Here is a 20,740-nt window from a genome sequence, read left to right as displayed (position 1 = left end):
ATTCCAACTCCCAGCATGATCTGGACCCAGCTGCCTTCCTGTGTGGAAAGTGTCCTACATTCCAGGAGTAAGGAGAGGGGCCTGGGGGTGTGGCACAGTGACACAGCACTTGCCTGGTGTGCTTGACGGGGAGGAGGACGTGGGCCTTGGCCTTCCCGAAGGCCACACCCCAGGCACCTCACATCTCACCACAAACTCCAGGGCACTTCTCCCACTGCCACCGTCTGTTCCCCTGGAGGTACTACCACACGTTGAGTTCTTCTCTTCAGATATTTTCCCCCTAAAACAAGCCTCTGCCGCGGGGTCACAGGAGAGACAGGAGCTTCTGGGTAAATCTCCTTCCGAGATACGGGAGCTCTTGTGGCCCTTCTGAAGACGGTCTGGCAAGACAGAGCTCACCCTGGAGCTGTCCACCATCAGGGCCAGCCCAGCACTCCTCGGCCAGCTCTCGCTCTCCCTCCAGGCCTGAGCCACTCCATTCCCCTCACTCCTCCTTCCCAAGACTGCACTGCACTCCTCCATCACGTTCTAACAAGAGACTGTTGCCAGGTCCTGTTTGCTAGAGAACTAGGGCTAGAAGGCCTCTCCCAGGGGAGCAGGAATGTTGGTTGAAGAGAGAAGAAAGGTCACTCTGGCTGTTGGCCCCCGAGGCCTGAGAAATCTTGGCTTTCTTCCTGCACAGCCCAATCCTGGGACTCTAGATCCCAGGATGGCTGTGGGGACGATGGGCTAACTTCAGTCTCGTCCCTATGTATTTCCTTGGGTACGCTCTTCTTGTGACCCTCACAGCTGGGCCAGTACAAGCAGCCTGTTACGCCGTGTGTGACTAGGCTCCATTTACAGGACGTGCAGCAGGACCGTCCCACTTCACCAGGTGTGCCAAGGCCAGAGTCTGTTCTGCTCAGTGAGTGCCTCGTTCTCTATAACCAGTGCTATGATGTACCAGCTGTCGAAGACTTTGACCATGACTCTGGGTAAGACACCCTCATGCTCCACAACGGCACATGAGCAAACAGCTTCCACCCTCCTCCCAGGATAGTTGAAATGAGGTCTGCGACATGTTCCCTTCTCTACGTGACTGCGCTGCGAGGAAGGTCAGAGGAAGACACACCGATTTGGTACCTGGGGACCAAAATCGCTAATGCAGACCCACCACACAAACCTAAGGGAAAGAAATCAGACATCCCAAGACTGCAAGAGTCCATCAGAACTCCACCCAGGAGTATTGAAAGGAGCGGAGTTCACTGTGGGAGGATTCTTTACAGACACAAGGCCAGAGGGAAGGGGACCTAGGAGGGGTTTGCACTGGTGGGAAGATAGGACCACCCTGAGTCCTGAAAGGACAAAGAGAAGAGTCACAGAACCAGCAAGATCTGAGGCTGAGCTGGAGAGAACCAAAACCCAAGCAGAGGCCAACACCGCAGCCCAATGCTGCCGCCCTCCAGTCTCCCCAGGTGCCTCTCACTGGGCAGCCCAAGCCCAGCAGGGAAGAAGGAAGCCCACACAGCAGCCAACTCCTCCAGGGCAGGGAAGGGCAGAGTGGAGAGTCCCAAGGGGACCAAAGACACCCATCCCACACCCCAGGGCCTCACCAAGGCCCAAACCACAGGAATGTTGACTGAACAGAGAAGAAAGATCACTCTGGCTGTTGGCCCCTGAGGCCACAAACACAGGACTAGGGAGCCCACCTACCAGTCCACAGCTGTCCCCTGCATCTTTCCACCCCTGTCAGCACAGGCCTGGTGTGTCCTGCGGGCATGGCCTCCTTGGGCTGGCCCGGCCCTAGGCCTCCAGGGAAGAGAGGAGAGGAAGGTGTCTCCCCCAAGCTTCCCAAACCCTCTGCCCACAGGGCCCTGGGGCCTGGCAGAGAAGCCCTTCCCTCCGCCAGGAGCCCAGGACAGAAGGCGATTCCATTTCTCTTCCTCCTCTTGGCACAGAGCCCCCAACAACAGGGATACGCTGCCTTCCCCCCTACTTCCAGCTCCAGGCTGGCCTTCACCTGCTAACTCGGCATCCCTACAGCAGGGCCTGTCCCCAGAGGCTTGCTGGCACGTGTGCTGAGGCAGCAGCCAGCACAGAGTCCCCACTGCCAGGGACTCCACTCAGCCCACACAAGGGAGGGGCATCAGCAGGGGACTCAGGTCTGGGGCTCTGGCAGTTTGCCTCAAACCACGAAACACAGAGGGGACCAGAGGGAAGAAATGCTCCAGGCTCCAAACAGCTGGAGGACAGAGGGCCAAGCTCTGTGAATGGGGTGAGCCCCTATGCCCCGTACAGGCTTCCCAGTCCATAGGGAGGCCCAGTGATACTGGGAAATGGTACCAAGGAAGGGCAGACAGGAAAGGGCAGGGCAGGAAAGCTCATTCCTGCATGGGGAGTGCTGGGGAACCATACTAACCGAACCCAAAATTAAAAATCAAACTTGCCACCTTGCCTACCCTGCTCCTTCTGACCTCAGCTTGTGAATAAAATAAGAGAAATCATCCAACTAGATACTGAAGATCATAGCCCATTAAAGCTGAAAGGGATCTCAGAGATGAGGCCAGCCCTTTGATTGATGAATGAAGAGGTCCAGAGAGGGAGAGCAACAAGTCCAAGGTCACACAGGAAGAAAGGGGCCACATTGGGATTATAGCTCCTTAAGTCTGCAAATATTGAGCACCTACTAGGTGCTGGGGATTCTTCTAGATGGTGAGGATAAAGCAGTGATATTCTAGAGTAATGCTGCCCACAGCACTTTGCGCAATGATGAGAATGTTGTAGCTGTTGCTGGACAGTATAGTAGCCCTACCCATATGTGATTTTTGAGCATTTAAAATATGTCTCAAGTAACGAAATGACCAAATTCTTGCTTCAACTACTTTGCAGCTTTGGAGTTTGGTGCATAGATTCTTAGGACTGCTATACCTTCTTCCGGAGCTGTCCCTTTTTTCGTTATGTCTTTCTTTGTCCTTGGCAATTTTCTTTGCTCTGAAGCCCACTTTTATCTGATAGTAATATATCCACTCCTGCTTTCACTGATCGTTTGCATAATACAGTCTTTTCCATCTAGGAACTAAAATTTTCCATTTTCTTTCTTTTTAATTAATTTCAATTTATATAACCACATGTGGCTAGTTGCCACAATATTGGACAATGCCATTTTAGAGAATTCAGTTAAGTAAGCTCTGTCTTCGCTCTGCCAGTAGCCAAGCAGACCGCTCCTCCATCCAGGGAAACACTGCCAGCGACTGCTGTATTAGTCAGCAGTCCCCGTACCACAATAAAATACCTGTGGCTATTAATTTATAAAGAGAAAAGGGTTGCTAGTTCTTGGTTCTGGAAGTTCCCATTCAACATCAAACAGCCCCATGGCTTTGGGAGCCTCCAGTGAGAGTGGCACATCAAAGTGGGAGCATGTGCCAAAGCAAACCACTCACTTTGTGACCAGTTTTCTTACCAAAGAAACTATCACAGTAACACAAAGCTGGTTCAATTCAAGCAGAGCTGCAGACCCACATCAGGAAATGACTGATATTCTTGAAGCAGAAATTTTTAGTTATACAGAGAGAAAAGACAAGTGGGGGTCCCACGGTCCCCTTTGAGGGAACACGTTAAATGACCTCAGGACATCTCACAAGGCCCCACCCAAAGGTTCCACCACGTCCCAAAAACACGACCCTGGGGACCAAGGCTATGACACTGGACCCTGGGAGACACTCATCCAAACGACAGCACGATAGCACTGCCCCCATGGGGCTTTCAGGACGGTTTCCCAACCAGGGGAGCCCACTCCTCCCATTATCCAAGATGGAGAAAATGTCCCCACATCCTGAAGCCTCAGAAGCAGTTGGATGTGCCCAAGCAGCAGAGGAGACAGAAGGAGCTGCTGCTTCAGAGGGCAAAGCTGTGTCTCTGTCCTTGCTTTGGGACGTTCTCCGCCCACCCTGACCCCTCCCAGCTCTGGTCCTCAGGCTTCAGGTCCAGCATGTGTGGGGTGTGTTCTGGGAGGTCTTAGGCAGAGGCAAGCACTTGCTTTCCCAGGGTGGCCAAGGCCTGTTCCACAGCAGCTGGAAGTGACACGGATGAAAGAAAGGGGCCAGGCTCAGGAGGGGGAGGGGGCTCAGTGAACCCAGACTGCTTACAGGTAAAGAGGCCAGGTGGAGCCACGGCTACCGAGAACGCCCGCGCCAGGAGCCCTCCCGCTGCCCTCCTCACAGCCTCATGTTGCATGCGTTTAGTTGAGATCTCACCCCAAGACTGGCATCTCCTCAAAGGAGCTCGGGATACTAGGGGCATCCTTGCCAACAAGGACGCACACAGAGGTTCCCTCCTCCTACAATAAAAACATGCCCAAGTCCCAGCTCAGAGCTGGTGCAAAGAAATGAATGGAAGAAAGATGGGGAGGAGAGAAGGGGAGGGGTGGAGAGGAAAAAGGAAAGGACTGCTACCGTGGTCAGCAATGGCTGAGGATCAAGGGGGAAGCACAGGGAAACTTCACGGAGGCAGCCCCATGTCCTCTTTACCATTAACTTCCAGTTTAACGTGCCAGTGCTTCCCATGCACCCTCGCGCACTGGCTCTACAGCCCCTTGGATTAAGACTAATACAAATACTAATAAAAACTTCACCTGAGTTCTAATCTTGTGCATTTTGACTCATGACAGTATCTCAGCATCCTTCCTCTCCCTGACCATCACTTTGTGTCCTTGCACAGGTCTCTTCCCCTGAGCTCAGAGGGAGCCCCGGGCAGGGAGCAGGGGTGCAGGGAGGGGAAAGAGCAAGAATGGAATTGCCCCAGAGGGGGCCCCTGAGCCCCAGAACCTCCACACTGCACTGAGCACACCTCCACTTTAATTTACACATCTTATTTCATTTTCTTGCCAAATAAACTGTCACAATAATACAGGAGCCGATTCAATTCAGGCAGAGCTGCATAGATCACATCAGAAAATGACTGATAATCTTGATGTGGAAATTGCATTTATCATACAGGCAAATCAAGTGGGAAGACACACGCTCGGGATCAAGGCTTTATCGGCATCCAAGTGCACAGTTGACCTGAGTCCCCCAGAAATGAGGCCTCAGCCCAGATTCAAGATGAGACTGAATCAGGGGCCAGCAGAGGCCACAGCTTGGGGTGGGCAAGGTCCAGCCCCGTGGAAGAAGCTGCTCTCCAGAAGTCAGGCCACGCCCACGCCTCTACCAGTAGGAGGGCACAGGGGAGAGCAGCCTGCCGCCCTAAAAGGACCTGGCAAAGTCCCCACAGTGGAAACTCCCGGCAAATTGCTCCCGTAATTTACTGGTCCTGCCAGAGAGATGCATCTTTGAACTCCAGAGAGAGACTTTGAAAATCACTCTCAACCCGGGCTCTCCAACCCCTGTCGGAGATGAATTAAAGGGAATTATGCACATAAACCCCACAGATCAAGAGGACACCCACTTTCCTTCAACTGCCTGCAAGCTGATTAGACAGAGGAGTTCACAGCAGAACAGGCACTCAAGCTGCAAAAAACAAAATAAAATAAATTTGAAATGCAGAGATTGATGGCCTCTGTCACAAAGTCTCTCCAAAGCCATGGTCTGTAAATTGGAAATCCCATTGATGCTAAGGCAAAGGGGGAAGCTAAATGGCAGGTCCTGGCCTGGAGGGAGAAGACCGCAAAGCCCCTTTAGAATGACGCATTATCCGAGCTGGTGGAGGGACTGTGGCTATCACTGGCACACCCAGCATTGGGGGATCCAAGGGAATAGCTTTGGTTCTAAAAGACACCTATTGCCCCAAGAAAGAGACAGGGAGGCACAGAGCTGTAGAAGACTCAGGTTGCATGCAAGCACCCTGCACCCACCAAGTCTTCCCTTCCTGGGCCCTGTACCTACATGCCCAGTGCCTGGCCCAGAACTGGAAGACAAGACAAGATGCTGCCTGCCTTCTCAGGACCCTGCTCAGCAATGCAGCCCAACCTTGACCTTCTCTGACACAGCACAGGTTGCAGACAATCTAAGAAAAGAGGCAGTGGACAGACCAGTCCTAGTTCTGCTCAGACCCTGGCCAACCCAGAAGCACCTGACAGTCAGAAGTCCAGAAATCTAGACTAGATTTTCCAACCTGGAACCTGATGTATCTCGGGCCAGGACACCTGGGGAGAGAGGCAGGCCTGTGCTGAAGGCCAAGGTGGGCCACCCGGATCCCCTTCAGGACTGAGGCACTCATTCCCAAGTCACTCTCCAGAAGGGCCCTCAGCCAAAGGTAGCATTGGCTCAAGGTCATGCCCCAAACCTTAGGGCAGCCATATCTAGTGCCTGGTTAGTTGGTCAAGGGGAGGCTGCTTACAAGGCTTGGGCCTCCTCCTCAAGGGAGGACATCTGGGCTATAAGCACCCCAGTGCTTGATGGGCTGAGGACTTTGCTGGGACGGCCTCTCAGCCCAGCTTCTCCCTCTGCTGTTTTGCTGCCCTCTCTCCCTACAGAGGTGAAGGGCAGAGCAGGCCCCAAAAGTCTCCCTGAAGGGCATCTCCAGCTCCCAGTCTACTTCTCAGGGAACCTGACCTGAGTCTGGGGCCAATGGAAGGTGCATCGGATCAGCTGTCCCTGCTCTCTCATTTCACAAACCAGAAGCCTGAGGCCCAGAGAGGGGAAGTCACCTGGCTTAGGAAGAGGGCCCGGCTGACACTGAGGCACAGATGACAACCGGCTCCTTCTCACAGGGACCAGGCTGAGCAGGAGGGAGAGCAGAGACTTAATCACATTTGTCTGCATCACAAAGGACAGCCACCCAGAGGCCTGTGACTGAGTATTGCACCCCACTCCTCACAGGTAGGGAACTGATCTCAGGTAAATAAAAGCCCATCTGCTTCCCCAGCTCCTCCCTGAAACTCAGAGCTTTCCAGGGAGGAAGGCAGCCTGCAGATGTGGCTTCCTGTTGGCAGCTCCCCTCTCCCCGGCAGATGTTTCTGATGCAGAAAAAAAGGGAGGTTTCCTGGACAGGAAAGAGACAAGCCTTGCGGTGGCAGGTGCCACAAAATTTGAGGTGACACAGGATCTCTTGTCTAGTTTAGTCCCTCATGTCAGACCCAGAGAGGGGAAGTGGCAGGCCTCTGCCACACAGCCTGTCCCTGGCACAGCTACCCCAAGGTCCTAAGCCTCCTGACTCCATGCTCACTCACCCCAGGAACCTTTCAGAAACATCCGATGGAGGCTCAGGCCCCAGATGAGTCATGGAAAAAGGTCAGATCCTGGTCCCTGCTCAGCTCGGCTCTCACGGTTATTTTGTGGGAAATCCTGCGTGCGCCCTTATGCCAAAAACACCCCAGGTGATCTCTCAGCATCTCTTGGCGCATCTACCGCCTCCTGCTCAGAATGAGGCGTAAGTGCTGACATTTCACAACATTTATTGGGAGCCTTTTCCAATAAAGGAAAGAGATACCTTCATGGTTCTCAGCTGGGTAGTTACAGTTGACAATCACCCAATGATGCGTCCCCACAATATAAAATTGGGGGGTCACCCAGCCTTTACGATGATTTGGTAAATCCCTAGAGGAAAATATATTAAAAGAAAGGAACACAATGAAAGCTGATGGATGAGTTGCCATTTTGAGACACTCAGTTCAATTAAGCTAAAAGCCTGCTGCTTTTAGGACCACAGGGATGGTCACCGGCATCGCCAGCCCAGCTCACCGGCATGCCAAGGCCACTTCCCCAGGCTCCCCAGCAAGTCAGTATGCTCTGAAGCCAAGGAAGAGGGGACCCTGGGACCTGCACCTGGGCCTGCTTTCCCCACCTAGGACAGCCCCTCCCCACCCCCTGCCCAGAGGAGGAGGCCAAGCAGGGGGTAGGGACTCCGGTTTCTACTGCCAACTTGCAGAACTTTTCATTTTGATTTTGTTTGCCTGCCTGCTTGCTTTAGAGAAGGTGGCCTCTGGTGGAAAGCCAGGACCTGTTTGGCCACTAACTAGCCTCAGTTTTCTCATCTTTAAAATAGGGATGTTCGTAGACCATGGGAACCCGGATGTTAGCCACCCTGCCCTGCCCCCTTGAACTTGCAAAGTTAACTTCACATTCATCCCTCACTTTCCCTGGGTTTCAGCTTCTTCAGAAGCAACGTCAGTCCAATGTGCCTGTCTGCCCTCCACTAGGAAGCTTTTTTAAAAAGGAAAGAAAGGGAGAGAAAAAAATCAGAACAACTGCATGTCCACAGGCAAAAAGGTGAAGCTTGACCTACACCTTATCTACCCACAGAGACAGAGATGGAGACAGACTGCATAGAGAGAGATGTAAAGATACATAGTGATCTGTCCAAATAAATTTGAAATTCAAAATGGAAAGCCTTAAATGTAAATGTAAAACCTTTCAGAAGAAAACAGGAGGAAAATCTCCTAGGACAGAGTTCTTAGACATGACACCAAAGCACAAGCCATAAAAGAAACATCAATAAATTAGACCTCATGAAAATTAAGTGCTCTGCAAAATACATTGTTACGAGAATGAAAAGATATTCGTTGGCATGGGAGGAAATATTTGCAAATCACAGATCCAACAAAGGGCTTGTATTCACACCATATAAAGAGCTCCTAAACTCCACAGGAAGAGATCAACAGTTTGACTTAAAAATGGGTAAAATACTTGAAATGACACTTCACCGAAGGAAATACACAGACGGAAAAGAAGGCCATGAAAAAATGTTCACCGTCATTAGCCACCAGGAAAATGGAAACTAAGCCCTCAGTGAGACATCATTCAGAATTTTTCTATCAGAAATGCTAAAATAAAAAGTGACAACACCAAATGCAGGCAAGGATGTGGGGAAACCAGATTCACATTGCTGACAGAAATTTAAAATAGTAGAGTTGCTCAAGAAAACAAGTTTGGCAGATTTTTGAAAAACTAACCATGCATCTTCTATGACCCAGCAATTGCATTCTTGGGTATTTATTCCAAAGATAAAATCATATTCACATAGAAACTCATACAAGAATGTTTAGAGGAGCTTTATTTGCAAAAAGCCTGGGAACAACCTCAGCATCCTTCAATGGGTAGACAGCTGAGCGCACTCTGGCACATCTAGACCACAGGCACTAGGCTGATTGTGTCCCTCCCAAACTCTTGTTCACCTGGAACCTCAGGATGTGACCTTATTTGCATACAGGGGCTAGTAAATTTAATAGTAAAGTTAAGGTCAAACTGGGTCAGCGTGGGCCCTAAATCCAATGACTTAGGAAAAGCCATGTGAGACCCTATGACAGGGAGGCAGAGATTTTCCTATAAGCCAACAAATGCTGAGGGCTGCCTGCAGGCAGAAGCTGGGAGAGGCAGGGAAGTTTCTTACACCTTGATTTCCAACTTCTGGCCTCCAGAACTGTGAGAAAACAAATGTGTGTTGTTTTAAGCCACCCCATTTGTGGTATGTTGTATGGAAGCCCCAGGAAATGAATATGCCATGGAAAACTACTCAGCCATTAAAAAGAGCAAAGTGATGCACAAAACAACTTGGATGAAGTTCTAGAAAACTGTACTGAGTGAGAAAAGCCAGTCTCAAAAGGTACATCTATCTGATCCCACTTGTGTGACATTATCAAAATAACAAAATTAAGATCAAGGAGAACAACACATCAGCAATTGCCAGGGGAGGAGGAAAGGGGGGTATGACCATAATGAAAATTTGAGGGAAAAGTCTGAACATGGAAATGGTTACATGAATCTATATATAGGATAAAATCGGAGCTAGACACCCTACCCCCCGCAAAAAAAAAAAAAAAAAGTGCATGTAAAAATTGGTGAAACTCAAATAAGATCTGCAGTGCAGTTAATAGCCAAAATCCTGGCTTTAATCACTTTACTACGGTCATGCAAAATGTCTAACATGGGGAACGCTGGCTGGGGGTACAGCACCTGAGAACTTTCCGCTATTTCTGTCCTCTGTTTGACTCTATGATCACAGCTGTCCCTCAGTGTTTACAGGGGAGTGGTTTCAGGACCCCCTAGAAATAACAAAATCTGTAGGTGCTCAAGTGCCTTATATAAAATGGCATATTATTTGCATATAATCTATACACATTTCCCGAATACATAAATCATCTCAAGATTATTTATCATACCTAATTATCATATGATGGAAAAGATTTGTAAATAGTTGCACTGGATTATTTAGGAAATAATATTTTAAAATCCTATGCATGTTCAGTACAGATACAGATTTTCCTCCGATTTTGTTGTTGTTGTTGTTGTTGTTACTGGGGATTGAACCCAGGGCCCTTAGCCACTGAGCCATATCCCCTCCCGTTTTTTATATTTTATTTAGAGACAGGGTCTTGCTGAGTTGCTTAGGACCTCACTAAATCGCTGAGGCTGACTTTGAACTCTGGATCCTCCTGCCTCAGCCTCCGGAGGTTCTGGGATTACAAGGGTGCACAACCATGCCCAGCTTCCCCAATACTTTCAATCCAGAGTTGGTTGAATCATAGATGCAGAATCCACAGATATGAAGGCCCAATTGTATTTCAAGATAAAAAGCTTCCATCCAGGCGTCATGGTGCACACCAGTAATCCCAGTGACTCGGGAGGATTCCAAGTTGCCTGGGCAATTGAGCAAGACCCGGTCTCAAAATAAAAAGGGCTGAGGGTGTAGTTCAAAGGTAGAGTGGCCCTGGGTTCCATCCTAGTACCGAAAAATACGTAAATTAGTAAATAAGCAAATAAAAATAAAAAGTTTACCTAAAGAGTGTTAGGAGGACTCTATATGTTTTACAAATAGAAAGGAAAACTGTTGCTATTCGAGTTGGCTCCCGGCAAGCTCTGGAGCCAGGGAGAGCCAGCTTAGTGTCCTGGCTTTGCCACTACCAGGCTGTCGCAGGCCCCTCCACATTAATTCTCACATGGGAATGACGACACACAGTGCACATGACACAGGAGATACAATACACAGAAGCACCTGAAGCAGTGACCAGACCCTGCGTGACCGGCCCATCCTAGACCCAGCTCCACCCCTCTAGCGCAGCTCCTCCTGTGTGGTTACTGCGAAGGCGCGGGCCGGGTGCTGGGTTTGATTCCACTTTCAATATCAAACAGGGTTCTCCTGGGAACCCAGGTTCCCCAGTCCCCTCGTCAGAGCTCTATGAGGACCCTCTCAGGAGCCCTCACTAGGCCCTGTGAGCTTCCCCAGCTTCCCCTGGCCTTCAGCCCTGAGTTGGCCAGTTAACCCAAAGCAGCTCCTAACTCCTCCCCCTCTGCCATCCATTCTTTCCCCCCACCCCCCAGCATTGCCGTTCCAAAGGGCCCTGCACACAATGTTATTCCTTTATTGTTGCAAAGTTCAACTTCCAAAGTACCTCCACATGGCATTATGTCTCCTGGAGCCCCAACAAGACCCTAGTTAGAAGCAGGGCAGGTGTAAGAATCCCAGTTTCCCAATGGAAAGAGGCACATGTTGGGGCAGCAGATAAGGATATGACAAAAACAAAAGAATCCACATGGATTAGCCACCAACTATGCACCAAGTACCTTATTTTCTTTCATTGATTTATTTGATTTTTTTCAGGATTAACATAAATACTAAATTTCCATTTAGCAGGTGAAAAACCTCAGTTCAGAAAGGTTAGGTAACCCATCCGAGGACACACAGCTAATGAGCACAGCACGGGGATGAAACCCAGGCCTGTCTGACACTAAGGGCTCCTCCCTTTAACCAGGCACAAGGCTCAGCGTGCTGACATGCATTCACTCCTTCACTCATTCTCATCAGGAAGGCATGGGAAGTCCTTTCTTCTTTGTGGAGTCTTCCTGAGTGGGTGGAACCCACAGGTGCACTGCAGATGCTCCTCCTCACTCTGCATCCCTAAAGGCCCCAACTTCTCACAGCTTGTCACATCTTTCCCTTGCAAAGCCCTGGAGCATCCTTTGCCCACCTGAAGCAATAAGTCCACCATCCCTCCTCAGCCTCTCTGGCCCCTCCCCTCAGTTCCCAACCCTCTGTGGCCAGCTTCTTGTCCATCTCCCACAATGCCAAGACTGGAGGGATCCACGGAGAACATTCCAGAAAACACTGAGATCCCCAGGGGGGAGGCACTGGCCTTAAGTCCTGCTGAGCCATAGTCACAGAGCCAGGGCCAACCCCAGGCCTGGAGGGCACCCACTCCTCTTGCACAAGCTCCAGCAGGGCACCCAGGCTGCCTGGAGCTGCCTCCTTCCTCCTGGAAACATCTCTGGGAGAGGGCTGCAGGGTCAAGGGCATGAAGCAGCCTGGGGATTCCCTTCTCCCTTCTGCCCACCTTCCAGGCTCCCACTCAGAACTTCTCCCCTGAAAGCTGCCCAGATGATTGGAGCCCAGGAGGTACCCCTCCAGGGACAGCTGCTCCACCCTCACTGCCCTGGATTCCAGCAGAGCTCACGGGGTTCCACGACCACAGGAGCCACACCAGCCTGGGACAGCCCTGGAACAGCTGAGTGCCCTGCAGGTGGAGAAAAGGGGGGCACAGCACCTCCTTATCTGAGCATATGCCTTCCCGCAGCCTGTCCACAGTCTCAGTCTGACCTGAGGGGACCTCTTTTATCTTTTCCCAACCTGGTAGGATTTGCCATTTCCCCCAAAGAACAATCTAGCAAGACCCCCCGCCCTTCACATTATAATATCAGCCCAACGACCTCCTCAGAATTAAACTTTGGGGTAAAATTTCACTTTTAAGTCGAGCCTCGCTCCCTTTGTGACTAATTGAGATGCTAGGATCAAACCAACTCTTCAATCCCATTAAATAAAGCCACATAAAAGCTGTCCCGCTAACAGCACTTCCCCGATTTCCTCAAGCTGGCCTGCAATAAGTATTCCTAATTGTGCTTGTTAAAAAGTGGATTTATGAATCCCAATTAGGCCGCTCGCACTTAGGTGGCAGCAGTTTCCAACACCACCAAACCTTCCTGCTTCCCAAGATGAAATCATTTTTGGTGGGTGACAGGATAATTACTAAAACATAAAAGGACCCGCCTGGTACCACAGAGCAGCTTCAGCAACTCTGTTAGGAGGCCTTGAGGACAGCCGGGGTTTGATGGTAGATTTAAACCCCGGTTGAGCTCCCTCCTCCCCTCCCAGCCAGGTGGGCGTCTCTCTTGGTTTTCTCCTGGGACCATGGCAGCCTCTAGATGCCTGCCCACCGCCCCTCACCCACTCCTCCCACTTGGTTCCAGCTGCTCCCCAGTCAGATCCGTGCCCTCTCCACCCAGAGCAACTTCTTCTGCTTTGCACGCCGGCTCTCCCCGTCTCCCCTGAAGACCCAGCTCAAGAGCCGCCTCCTCTAGGAAGCCCACCTTCCCTGAAACCTGGTCAAATGCAGCCACACCACTCCCCCACCAGCCCCTGCCCCTGCAACTACAGCCTCCCCCACCTACTGCACTTCAAGCTCCTTCACAGCTGGCAGATTCAGCCACTGCATCGACTCCTGCACTGGGCTGTGAGCGCACTGAGGGCAAAGACTGGGCGTCTCTCGGCCTGGCAGCCCCAGGGCCTGCTGCGTGGCAGGCTGGTTCACTCACGCACCCCTTCAACAAAAGTGTTGGAACCTAACTTTAAAAATGGCCAACGAATCTGAATAGACACATCTCCAAAGAAGAAACACAAATAACCAATGAGCACATGAAAGATGCTCGACATCATTGATCATCAACCAAAGGCAAATCAAAAGCACTTTGAGATTCTACTTCAAACCCACTAGGATAGCTACAACCAAAGAGTCAGATAATAAGCTGGGCACAGTTTTGCAGGCCTGTAATCCCTGCGATGCCGGAGGCTGAGGCAGGAGAATCACAAGTTAGAAGCCAGCCTGGGCAACTTAGCGAATCCCTCAGCAACTTAGCAAGACCCTGTCTCAAAATAAAAAATAAGAAGAGTAGGGGGGCTGGGGTTGGGCTCAGCAGTAGAGTGCTTGCCTTGCACGTGCGAGACCCTGGGTTCGATTCTTGGCACCACATAAAAATGAATAAGTGAAATAAAGGTATTGTATCCAATTTCAACTAAAAAGAAAAAGTATTAAAAAAGAAAAAGGGTAGGGATGTGGCTCAGTGGTAGAGTGAATAAAAGTTCAGTTCCCAGTTCCCCCCCAAAAAAAATAAAAGAAAATCAGATAATAAATGTCAGTGGGCATGTGGAGAAACTGGAACTCTCACACACCGTTCCTGGGATTGTAACAGGGTGCAGTCACTTTGTAAGACAGTCTGGCAGCTCTTCAAATGTTAGACATAGACCTAGCAACTCCACTCTTAGATACATACCAACATACAGAAGAATACACATGCATGCAAAAACTTTACATGGATTTCATAGTGGCATTATTCATAACAGCCAGGAAGTAAAAACAACCCAAATATCCAACAACTGATGAGTGAGTAAATAAATAAGGTATATTCATATAATGGAATATTATTTGGCAATAAAAATGAATGAATTGCTGATACAAGCTATGGGTGGATGAAACTTGAAAACATTTAAGCTAACTTAAAAGATTCTGTATTATGATTCTATTTATATAAAATATCCAGAACAGGCAAACTCATAAAGACTAAAGGTATATTAGCACATGTAAGATTGAGGGAAGAGTGGACAGTGACTGCTGATGGATGTAAGTTTCTTTGGGGGTGACTGTGGTCATCACATCCCAAACTGTGGTGATGGATACACAGCTCTGTGGATACACAAAAACCATTCAATTGGACACTTTAAAATGGTGAATTATACCGTGTACGGTGGCACACACCTGTAATCCAGACTTGGCAACTTATTAGCTGAGAACCTCAGCAACTTAGCTAGACCCTGTCTCAAAATAAAAAATAAAAAGGACTGGGGATGGGATTCAGCAGTAAAGCATCCCTGGGTTCAATCCCCAGCCCTAAAATAAAATAAGATAAAATAAAATGGTGAATTTCATAGTGTATAGTTTATATGTCAACAAAACCTTTGCAAAATTTTTATTTTAAAAATCACTTCTTGGGGGCTGGGGTTGTGGCTCAGTGGTGAAGTGCTTGCCTGGTGTGTGTGAGGCACTGGGTTTGATCCTCAGCACCACGTATAAATAAATAAAATAAATGTCCATTGACAATTTTAAAAATATTTTTAAAAATCACTTGTTGGGCACTCACCAGATGTGGGGGGGGGGTATGAGCCCCAGTGGCCTGCGCTACTAGACACCCCTCTACTTAGGGTGCTTTAGAGTTAGATCCTTCTTCACTGCCCCATCCTCCCTCAACAAGCAAGCCTCCTGCTGTGCAGGAAGGACAGCTCCTGTGACTGACCTCTTTCTTTAAATCAGTCATGATGGGAGAAACATAATCAACTAGAGGACGATGACCTCAAGACATGAGAGAAGTTACTTCACCTCCCTGAGCCTCGGCTTTCCCATTTGTAAAATGGGTAGTTATAAAATGTCAATATTGACAGGCTGCTGCATGGATAAAAGGAACCAATACGTACGACGTATTTGTCCCCATGTAAGTGCCAACCAAGGATAAGCTGTAATATTTCCCAAGATGGGAGAGTGAACTTCATCGACTGATTCAGTGATGGGCTAATCTTACAGAATTCACATTCCTCTCAAGCAACACCCCAGCATTATCCCTCCTTGACTCGCACATTTCTTCCCCATCCCTCGTTGTCCTGGGCCCAGGGGAAAGGATGTTTGCTCACTTGGTAATGTGGCACAGGAAGGGCATGGCAGGGTGCCTGCCATCCTCGGGACCCTGGGACAAGGAGGCGGTGAGCAGTAGGGAGAGGCCCTGACCAGGCAGAGCAGTCGGCTGGAAGGGCCCAGCCCCACCATCTGTTCTCCCAGCCACGGTGAGTGGCCTGGCACGGATTTGCACATGGTCACAGCCCAGCACCTCCACCAAATGCCCACTGGGGAGCTGCACCAAGCCAAACTGCAGGAGCCATTTCCCATCATGGGAGAGAGGCAAGTGGCCCTGCCCCAAAAACGGGCCCCTCGGCACACCCGTCCCCACCCCCATCCACACTCCATTTTCATTAAGATCAATAAAAACCAACTCTCTCCCCAGGAAGGTGATGGCTGCAGAAGGTGTTCAGTAGGTAGTATGGTAGCTGTGAGACCCAGCGAGGAGGCAGGAGACCCGTGATCAGTGGGTGAGGCCACCCTGCACCCCACCAGGCTCCTCGGCTAGGTCCGATCATCTAAATGCTTCCTCGTAACACAGGAGGCAAGGACCCAGCGGCCTTGCCCCACCTGATCACATCTGTGTTAGATACACACTCATGCACAGGCAGAGATCACAAGCACACATTCACACGTGGTCACACACACTTGAACACATACACATAAACAGCTTACATACAATTACAGGCACATGCACACCCCACACACTCACAAATACACACATTCACAAATACACGATCACATATACAGGAACACATACATATTCACATGCAGGCTTCATGTACACACACCTGCACATGGTCACACGTGTTGAGGTGTGCACACAGGCACATGAACAGCTTGCATATGCATGCACACACAACCCTACATGGAATTATGCATAAGTAAATGTGCTCACACACTCATTCACAGACCATCATATCCACACTCATCATCACACATGGATGCACACATTCACACCCATACATAGCCCCACAATCACACCTATGTTCACACACTCACGTCTACATGTTCACACACATACACACTCCCAGAGGCAGCCCCCAGCACTCCAGGGCCCCAGGCTCTGCTGAGAGCCTGGGATGCAGAGGCCAGGCGTGAAGCCAGAGGACGCCTGGATGGTGTTCCCAGCTGCCAGCCTGTCCCTTCTTCAGAGAGGCCTCACCTGGGCCCGATTCCCAGAGAGGTGCGATGGGAATGGAAAGCACACAGTCCATGGAGAATTCCGAAAACGCTCCCCTGTGAGAGAAGTCTCTGGGGGCAGCATCACCCGCAGAGAAGACAAGAGGAGTGATGTCCGTCGCTGTGGGAATCTTTTATCAGGTCAATAGAAAATTGCTAGGGTTTTGTGGTTCGTGACAAACATCTTCCCACATGACCCCCTTGAGCCTCAGTTTCCTCACAGTTGCGGTGAGCATTAGTGGAACAATACATGGAAGTTGCTGGGCCTGGTGCCCAGGCACAGCGAGCCTCAATAAATGACAGCATTAATGACATAACTTTCCTGGGCTCCTATATGAATACTCGACCAGTGGAACTCCACATCACATACAACCTCCAAAATGGGAAGTTATACCCCATGTGTGCATGATGTGTCAAATGCACTCTACTGTCATGTATGACCAAAAGGAACAAATTAAAAATGAATAAATTAATAACAGCGTTATCCTCAGTATTGTTACTAATATTGGGGATTAATAATAATAAATCCTGCAGCACCCCGGTCAGGTAGGTATTGTTTCCCTGATTTCACACAAATGAAAACGAAAGGCCAGCACTTTAGATGACTTGTGCCCATGGTAACCTGGCCAAGCGGCAGAAGCAGCACTCACATCCCCGCTTCTCCCCTGTCCTGGTCCCATATTTTGAGCTTCTCAGCGTGTGCTGCAGAGCAGGCAGGAGAGAGAGGAGGGAGGGAGGGAAGGAGGGAGGAGCAAACAGCATCTTCCTCCCCAGAGCAACCTGGTCAGGGTTCAGCTGTTTGGGATGTACACAGAAATGGCTGCTATCATCTTTCTTCATCCCCTTCCTGTCTGAGGACCTCAGGAAGGGACAACCCTGGCCCACTTAAAACAGAAGATCCCTTCATGCTTCAGTTTCCTCTCCTAAGACCACCGGGCCCAGCCACCCAGCCTCTGGGCCCGCAGCCTTCCTGCCAAGCTCCACCTCCCTACCCAGGACACCTGCAGGGCAGCAGGGCTGGGCAGACCACGAGCCCCAAGCCCAGGAGTAGTCCAGGTTCCTGTTCCTGCTCCAGCCCTAAGTCACCACGTGACCTGGGGCCAGTCACTTCCTGCCTCTGGGCCTCAGTTTTCTCTCTGCCAAATGGTGGGTCAGAAGGTCCTTCAAGCTCTGACCTTCTCTGGGTCCGGGAAGCTGCGGAGACTCTCACAGTCCAAGGCAGGCTATGGGGGAGATCATTTGGGGTGAGGGAGCTTCTTAAATCAAATCCCTGCAGGACGCTCTTCAGAAGATGCAGCTCACAGGGAGGGCAATCAGCTGAGAGAGTCAGAGAGCAATGCGGCCCTGCCCAAGGGCTCACGGGAAGGCAGCACGAGTCCTCCAGGGACAGCCAGACCGGCCCCCTGGCCCATGCAAGGCTCCCTTGCCAAGCTGCTAACAGAAGCCTATGGGGGGTTAGGGGGAGCTGGGGCTGGGGCTCCGTGACAGAGCACTTACCTTGCATGGGTGAGGCACTGGGTTCCATCCTCAGCACCACATAAAGATAAATAAATAAATAAAGGTACCGTGTCCATCTACAACTAAAAAAGGAAATTTTAAAGAAAAAAAAATAAGCTAAAAATTTAAAAACTAAATTTAAGAAGAAGAAGAAGAAGAAGAGGTCTGTGGTGTCACAGAGAAGAGCAGCACCCACCTGCACACATACCCACACCCACCTTGGTGAGGAGCCAGAGGCCCAACCTGGAAAGCCAGGCCAGCCAGGCTGCAGAACAGCAGCTCCTGGGCCCTTGCCTCAAAAAGGGGCCTGCTCCCCACGATCAGGGCAGCTTCTCCAGTGACTGAGCTTCTCCTACCACAAGCCAGCAGAGGAGTCAGGGTCTGTGGGCCTCTCACAGCCCTGCCTGCACTGGATGTCTGCCACTGGTTCCCCAGAGCTTCTCCCCACACTTCTCCCTCTGCTGGGGGCCCAGAAGGGGGCAAGCAGGAATGGCGTGAGGGGCTCCCCTGACCTCCGGCTTCCAGTTGGGTGTGTCCAATAGGGCACTTGCCCGGTCAGTGCAGAGCAAAAGGAGAACGTGCTGGGCCACCACGACTGTCTGTCTCCCATAGGGAAGGTCACACTCCTGTCGGGCAGGCCTCTCTGCACAGCAGCATGCTCTCAGGGGTGCCACTGCTCCCTGTGGTTGGTGGCCTGAATGCACAGTCCCTTCCTTAAGCTCTCACCAAATCAGCCAGCTTGAGTGTGGCACTTGTCTCCTGCCAGGATGCCAACATGTCACTCAGGAAAAACGTCCCTGGTCCAAAAATGACAACAAAGGCCTCGTGACCAGAAATAAAGTCACTCAGAACTGACTTGGTCTTGTGGCTTATCAACACTGTTGATGAGCCCAAGACATCCCAAGGGGGCCGTGGTGACCTGGTTGAGCCACACCCTACCTGTTTGAGGAGGCCACCACTCAGCTCCCTGCCAAGCAGAAAAGCAGGCCTGGGGTTCAGACCTTCTCATCACTGAAAGCAAATCAGAAACACGTATTTCTATGAGAAATCTCTTGGCTCACGTGTTTTAAAAGAAAACGCAAACCAAACGGCTTTGCAGCCAACAGAGCGCTGTCTGTTCCCCCCAAGTGACAATCTGGTACTGAAATTCCATCTTGTGCAGAGACCATTCAGATCCACAACAGTTTTGGTGGCCCTTCCAAGGCCACTCACTCCAAACCACTGAGTCTCTGCCCCAGGGAAGGAAGAGGGACAGCAAGGATCCCTCCACAGAAGAAAGGCCCTGGGCAAAGCCCAAAGAGATGAGAGGCAGTCAGCAGCCAGGTTAAGGGCCTCAGGCCAGGGACCAGAGCCGACCCAAACGGGAAGCTAGAATTGAGGAGATTAAGACTAGGAGACTCACTAGGCCATGAGTTGGCCTCAGAAAGTGGTGGGTTATTCTGGGTCTGGTGTTTGCTTGGGACCAGGCTCTGTTTTAAAGCTGCACCTGGTTCTATCTGGAAGTCGAAGTGGTGGGTACTTCCTATCCTGGAGGGCATGGGAGGAGACGTCCTCAACTCTTCCCAAAGAGGAAAATTAGTGTCATTCCCCAAGGTCCCCTCAGGACCTCAAGTGGTGCTTAGACCGCTGAGGCCTGGAAAGGACATCTCATCGCTCCAGGTGCCTCCAGGCCCACGCAGCCTCCGACAGTAGCCAGGGGAGGGCAACTTCCCAGGGAAGGAGGCCTCCAGGTAGATACTACCTGCCTGGGGCTCTCCCTATATTGCTCCAGGCAGTCTAGTCCCTGGCCTGGCAGTGCCCAGGGAATCCGTGAGGCTGGTTTGCACCTTCTGTCTCATATCACTACTAGATTGTAAGACCCCAGGGCAGCGGCCCTGGGTCTTAAACATTATACCCCCACCCAGCTCAGCCCAGCTCCTTACAACTGGAGGCACATTAGCATCCACATTGTTGGGCATTTTTGGTGGTGGGACTAGAGACATTAATAGGAAACTATATGCAAAATAATGACAGATAACTCACATCTGTGCAGCACTTTAAACTTTAGGAATAATAGATTAGTAATAGTAATGGCAGATGACTTGCATTTATATGGCACTTTGAAGTTTGCAAGGTGCTTTCACAGGCTTAATTTTGTATCATCTTCAAAATCCTTCTTATAAAAAATTGGGGGTGGATAAAACAAAATAGGCAAAATATGAATAATTGCTGAAAGGGGTGATACAGACATGGAGGTAAACATACTGCTCTCTATTCGGAGTCTGTTTGAAATCTGCCATTCTAAAGAGTTTTTTTTTTTTTTTTAAACACCCATGTATGTAAGTGAAGGAAGGGCATTATCATCACTTTTTTGGTGGTATTGTGGATTGAATCCAAGAAGTGCTTTACCACTCAACTACATCCCCAGTCCTTTTTATTTTAATTTGATTTTCAGACAGG

The 20,740-nt window shown here is 50.2% G+C and overlaps 1 protein-coding gene across 1 annotated transcript in view; it reads right to left on the bottom strand.

Annotated features, from left to right (window-relative positions):
* Megf11 (multiple EGF like domains 11) overlaps nucleotides 1-20,740 on the bottom strand; it is a 322,486-nt gene that overhangs the window by 282,047 nt on the left and 19,699 nt on the right. The gene's annotated exons all lie outside the window — the stretch shown is intronic.

This window comes from Ictidomys tridecemlineatus, chromosome 5 (assembly GCF_052094955.1).
Source record: "Ictidomys tridecemlineatus isolate mIctTri1 chromosome 5, mIctTri1.hap1, whole genome shotgun sequence".
Lineage (NCBI taxonomy): Eukaryota > Metazoa > Chordata > Mammalia > Rodentia > Sciuridae > Ictidomys > Ictidomys tridecemlineatus.
This window is presented reverse-complemented; position numbering and strand designations above follow the sequence as displayed.